Here is a 7,109-nt window from a genome sequence, read left to right on the forward strand (position 1 = left end):
AGCTTTGTAGTATAGTTTGAAGTCAGGTGGCATGATGTCTCCAGCTTTGTTCTTTTTGCTTAGGTTTGTCTTGGCTATATGGGCTCTTTTTTGGTTCCATATGAAATTTAATGTAATTTTTTTTTTTAATAATTCTGTGAAGAAAGTCATTGGTAGCTTGATGGGAATAACATGGAATCTATAAATTACTTTGGGCAGTATGGGCACTTTCACAATATTGATTCTTCCTTTCCATGAACATGGATTTTTTCCCATTTGTTTTTTCCTTTCTTATTTCCTTGAGCAGTGGTTTATAGTTCTCCTTGAAGAGGTCCTCCATGTCCCTTGTAAGTTGTATTCCTAAGTATTTTATTCTCTTTGTAGCAATTGTGAATGGGAGTTCACTCATGATTTGGCTCTCTGCTTGTCTATTATTAGTGTATGGGAATGCTTGTGATTTTTGCACATTGATTTTTTTATCCTGAGATTCTGCTGAAGTTACTTATCAGCTTAAGAAGTTTTTTTTGACTGAGATGATGGAGTTTTCTAAATATACAATTATGTTATCTGCAAACAGAGACAGTTTGACTTTCTCTCTTCCTGTATGAATCCCCCTTATTTCTTTCTCTTGTTTGATTGCCCTGGCCAAGACTTCCAATACTATGCTAAATATAAGTGGTGGGAGAGGGCATCCTTGTCTTGTGCTGGTTTTTAAAGGGAATGCTTCCAGCTTTTGCCCATTCAGTATGATGTTGGCTATGGGTTTCTCATAAATAGCTCTTATTATTTTGAGATATGTTCCATCAATACCTAGTTCATTGGGAGTTTTTAGCATGATGGCATGCTGAATTTTGTCAAAGACCTTTTCTGCATCTATTGAGATAACCATGTGTTTTTTTGTCATTAGTTCTGTTTATGTCATAGATTACATTTCTTGATTTGCATTTGTTTGAACCAGGTTTGCATCCAAGGGATGAAGCCAACTTTATCATGGTGGATAAGATTTTTGATGTGCTGCTTGATTCTGTTTGCTAGTATTTTATTGAGGATTTTTGCATTGATGTTCATCAGGGATATCGGCCTGAAATTTTCTTTTTTTGTTGTATCTCTGTCAGATTTTGGAATCAGGATGATGCTGGCCTCATAAAATGAGTTAGAGAGGAGTGCCTCCTTTTCTATCGTTTGGAATGGTTTCAGAAGGAATGGTACCAGCTCCTCTTTTTACCTCTGGTAGAATTTGATTATGAATCCGTGTGGTCTAAAACTTTTTTTGGTTGGTAGGTTATTAACTACTGCTTCAATTTTGGAACTTGTTATTGGTCTATTCAAGGATTTGACTTCTTTCTGGTTAGGTCTTGGGAGGGTGTATGTGTCCATGAATTTATCCATTTATTCTAGATTTTCTAGTTTATTTGCATAGAGTTGTTGGTATTATTCTCTAATGTTAGTTTGTATTTCTGTGGTATCAGTGGTGATATCCTCTTAATCATTTTTTATTGTGTCTGTTTGATTCTTCTCTCTTTTCTTCTTTATTAGTAGAGTTAGTGGTCTATTTTCTTAATCTTTTAAAAAAACCAGCTCCCGGATTCATTGATTTTTTTAAAGGATTTTTATGTCTCTATCTACTTGAATTCTGCTCTGATCTTAGTTATTTCTTGCCTTCTATTAGCTTTTGAATGTGTTTGTTCTTGTTTCTCTAGTTCTTTTAATTGTGATGTTAGGGTATCGATTTAAGATCTTTCCACCTTTCTGATGTGGGCATTTACTGCTGTAAATTTCCCTCTTAACACTGCTTTAGTTGTGTCCCAGATATTCTGGTACATTATCTCTTTGTTCTCTCATTGGTTTCAGTGAACTTCATTTCTGCCTTAATTTTGTTGTTTAACTGGTAGTTATATAGGAGCAGGTTGTTCAATTTCCTTGTAACTGTGCGGTTTTGAGTGAGTTTCCTTTTTTTTTTGAGATGGAGTTTTGCTCTTGTTGCCCAGACTGGAGTGCAAGGCACGATCTTGGCTCACCGCAACCTCTGCTTCCCAGGTTCAAGTGATTCTCCTGCCTTAGCCTCCCGAGTAGTTGGAATTACAGGCATGTGCCACCACACCTGGCTAATTTTGTATTTTTAGTAGAGACGGGGTTTCTCCATGTTGGTCAGGCTGGTCTCGAACTCCTGACCTCTGGTGATCCACCCGTCTGAACCTCCCAAAGTGCTGGGATTACAGGCGTGAGCCACCGTGCCTGGCCTTGAGTGAGTTTCTTAATCCTGTGCTGTAATTGATTGCACTGTGGTCTGAGAGACTGTTTGTTATGATTTCAGTTCTTTTGTATTTACTTCTAATTATGTGGTTGATTTTAGAATAAGTGCTATGTGGTGCTGAGAAGAATGTATACTTTGCTTATTTGGGGTGGAGCTCTACAGTTTTGTAGCTGTCTGTTAGATCTGCTTGATCCAGAGCTGAGTTCAAGTCCTGAATATCCTTGTTAATTTTTTGTCTTGTTGATCTGTCTAATATTGACAGTGAGGGTTAAAGTCTCTTACTATTATTGGGTGAGAGTATACGTCTCTTTGTAGGTCTCTAAGAATTTGTTTTATGAATCCATATGAATCTGAGTGTTGCTGTATTGGCTGCATATATATTTATGATAGTTAGCTCTTTTGTTTCATTGATCCCTTTACCATTTTGTAATATCCTTCTTTGTCTTTTTTGATCTTTACTGGTTTAAAGTCTGTTTTATCAGAGACTAGGATTGCAAACCCTGCTCTTTTTTGCTTTCCATTTGCTTAGTAAATATTCCTCCATCCCTTTATTTTGAGCCTATATGTGTCTTTGCACATGAAACAGGTCTCCTGAATACAGCACACTGATGGGTCTTGACTCTGTCCAATTTGCCGCTTCTGCTCATCCTTAAGATCTGTTGGCTACAACCATCATTGATCACCTTTTGTATACACACGTAGATTACAGATTTATTCTTTTAACAAAACCGACTCCTTCAGATTTAATAAATAAAAGATTAAGAAAAATCTCCATTTGTGTACCTCAAATTCAGTACGCATTTCCTGGCAGTAGATGTGTCCAATGTGTCTAATAATAAACAATTGGTATCTTTTTTTCCATATTTATTGATGGCTTCACAATATTAAAATAAACAGAGATCAGCAATGTACACAGTTATTTAAATAAATGAGCAATTCCTGGAGCTATTGAGCCTTTCACTTAAAAATATACTAACAGTTGACTTGTTTTACTTTCTCAACATTACCTTTGCATTAACCCTTGAATCAGAACACCAAATATAAACCACAAATTAAGAGCATAATCTGTTAGATGAATGCTTCAAATGCAACTTTCTTTACTAATGACTCAAATTAAAGTGGTTACTCACTGTAGATAACTATTAACAACCTGCCAAGATAACTGGGCTTTTAAAAACTATATTTAAAATGGAATGGTAAAAAGACTGAACTATTAATAATTATATTGGAATGGAAATAAAAATATTAATAAATATAAATACTCATAAATTCAATTGAACATTATGTTATCCAAAGTATGGCGGGGGTAGGGGTTGTGAGGAGTGATCAAATCTGTAACATTCCCATAGAATAAGATCTCTGGAACTGATGGTTTCCTAAAATTGATACTGTTGTCTATAGTATTTGGTTGGTGCAAATGTAATTGCGGTTTTTGGCATTGAAAGTAATGGTAAAAACTGCAATTACGTTTGCACCAACCTAGTAAGTTGGGGATCTATATGACAAGCCTTCACTAGTGAGACTGGATTTGGTATCATTTATTTACATCATGTCTTCTAATTTTTTTTTCATTTTTATCAAATTTCCTGAAACCAGTTATGAGCTTGTTTCCTGACCCCTGTTTTTGTAATGTGGAATAAAGTAGTTTACTTAATTGAAGGTTTCTTTTATTTTCTTCATATAAAAGTTAATTTCTTTAAAGTATATGTAACTTCTAAAAAGTAAACAATCATTGTGCTTTCTAGGAAGACCCTACCTAGTATGGTAACTCCTCAGTTAACATTGTTGATAGGTTCTTGGAAAAAGTGACTTTAAGTAAAATGACCCATAATGAAACCAATTTTACCGTAGGCTAATTGATATAAACAATATTTAATTTCTGGTCAGGCACAGTGGCTTACTCCCCTAATCCCAGCACTTTGGGAAGCCGAGGCAGGTGGATTGCTTGAGTCCAGGAGTCCAAGGCTACCGTGATCCCAGATCATGCTACTGCACTTCAGCCCAGGTGACAGAATGAGACCTTGTCTCAAAAAATAAAAATAAAATAAAAATAAATTAGTTTCCTACGGCATACTTCTGGTCACAAAAACATCACCAAACTTCTAAATAAAGACCAAAAATATTTAAATATTAATCATATTAATCATTGAAATAAATGTACTAAATTATGCCAGTTCAGGGTTGTGGGTGGCTGGGGCCTATCCCAGCAGCTCAGGGATGAGGGCAGGAAAACATGCTGGACTGGATGCCATTCCCTGGCATGGCACTCATGCACACCCGCACTCATACTGGAATGATGTAGACACACCAATGAGCCTAACATGAGCAGCTTTGGGATGTGGGAGGAAACCAAAATGCTTGGAGATAACCCCAGCAGACATGAGGAGAATGTAGACATTCCACACAGACTGTGGCTCTGGCTGGGAATCAATATTTTTTCTCATCACTGTTGTGAGCAAACCACATTGACAAAATGACATTATTCAAAAACCATCTCTAAATTGGGATTTATTTCATAATATTGTTCTTTTTTTATGTGAAAAGGACTTGACAAAGTTATCTAGGCCTTCAGAATGTTCACACCTCTAGCTGTTCATCCTCATTAAAGGAGGCAGGGGGTAGAATAGCAGTTATTTTTATTTCTGAATGGCTTCTCTTGATTTAGTAGCAACATCAGAGCACAACATGAAGAGTTTGTGAAGTAGTGAATGGATATGAATTAAGTGGATTAAATCACATTCTATCATGGAAAGAGCATGAAATTTGGAGCCAGACAAACCTCCTAACTGCCACCTGCTGTCTAGGGGACTTTATGAATTTTACTTTTGTAAGAGCATAGAAATTACATAGAAAAAGAAGCAATGGAATTTATACTAAAAGATAATGGAAGTAAGGAGAAACATAACTGAAGAGTTGATATGTAAACAGGATTTACTACATGTCACGTCATGTGCATTATGGGAGAATTGTTAAATTCTCAAAGCAAAATTATGAGATAATTTCTCAAAGGGAAGTATGTGCAAAAGGAAATAGAAAGAACACATCCTGTTTTGATGGAATTACAATTAGTTTTTAATAATCACTATGGCTTGGAAGCAGAATATAAGATGTAAAGGAAAAGGACAATTTAAATGAGGCTGTAGAAGTTGAAAGGAACCAGATCATCTTGGCTAAAAAACTAAGGAGTGAAAACCTTATGGGGCAATAAGGATAGTGTTAAATATTTTGTAATCTTTAGTTTAGCATCTTCTATGCAAGGATCCGTTCTCTTAAGATGAAAAGATTAATTATGCTTGTCTGTTAAAACATGGACTCTTATATTATTAAGTTACTCAGAAAATTACAGACCTAGATAATATTGCAGTTCTGAAGGTGGAAATACTATGTATTTCAGGGAGTGTCCTAAATGAATGCTTTCTTCAAAAACACCTAACTGATTTCCTGCTTGATATATTTCTATCTTAACTTGATGCCACTCATTTCTGCTCTCAATTATAGTAAATTTTATCTTCATCTAAGGTATTCATGGCAAAATTTAAAAGTGTGTCTGACATGGTATATTTACTCCCTCCTCCTTAAATCAATTTATTTTTAACTTTCAAGTTCTAGAGTACATGTGCAGGCATGTTACCTAGGCAAACTTGTGTCATGGGGTTTTGTTGTATAGATTATTTCATCACCCAGGTGTTAATCCTAGTACTCATTAGTTATCTTCCCTGATCCTTTCCCTCCTCCCAGTCTCCATCCTCTAATATGTTCCATTGTGTGTTGTTCTCTTTGTGTCCATATGTTTTCATAATTTAGCCCCCACTTATAAGTGAAAACATATGCTATTTGGTTTTTTGTTCTTGCATTAGTTTGCCAAGGATAATGGCCTCCAGCTCCTTCCATGTCTCTGAAAAGGACATGATCTCATTCTTTTTATGGCTGCATAGTATTCCATGATATATATGTACCACATTTTCTTTATCCAGTCTATCACTGATGGGCAATTATGTTGATTCCATGTCTTTGCTATTGTAAATAGTGTTGCAATGAGCATAATATGTGCCTGTGTCTTTATGACAGAATGATTTATTTTCTTTTGGGTATATACTCAGTAATGAGACTGCTGGGTCACAAGGTATTTCTGTCTTTAGATCTTTGAGGAATTGCCACACTGTCTCCCACAGTGGTTGAACTAATTTACATTTCCACCAACAGTGTATAAACATTCAGTTTTTTTTTTCTCCACAACCTCACCAGCACCTGTCATTTTTTCGCTTTTTAATAATACCCATTCTCACTGATGTGAGGTGGTATCTCATTGTGGTCTTGATTTGCATTTCTATAATGATCAGTGATGAGCTTTTTTTTTTTTTTCATATGATTGTTGGCTGCATGTACGTCTTCTTTTGAAAAGCATCTTTTCATGTCCTTTGACCACTTTTTTATGGGGTTGTTCATTTTTTACTTGTAAATGTGTTTAAATTCCTTGTAGATGCAGAATAAATTTTTTCTCCCATTCTATAGGTTGTCTGTTTACTCTGTTGATGATTTCTTTAGCTGTGCAGAAGCTCTTTAGTTTAATTAGATACTATTTGCCAATTTTGCTTTTGTTGCAATTGCTTTTGGTATCTTCGTCATGAAATCTTTTCTCATGCCTACATTCTGAATGGTATTGCCTAGGTTGTCTTCCACTGTTTTAGTAACTTTAGATTTTACATTTAAGTCTTTAATCCATGTTGAGTTAATTTTTGTATACAGTGTAAGGAAGGGGCCCAGTTTTAACCTTCTGCATATGGCCAACCAGTTATCCCAGCACCACTTATTGAATAGGGAATCCTTTCCCCATTGCTTGTTTTTTTTTTTTTTTTTTTGCCAGGTTTATCAAATA

The sequence above is a fragment of the Piliocolobus tephrosceles genome, chromosome 10, assembly GCF_002776525.5.
Source record: "Piliocolobus tephrosceles isolate RC106 chromosome 10, ASM277652v3, whole genome shotgun sequence".
Classification (NCBI taxonomy): domain Eukaryota; kingdom Metazoa; phylum Chordata; class Mammalia; order Primates; family Cercopithecidae; genus Piliocolobus; species Piliocolobus tephrosceles.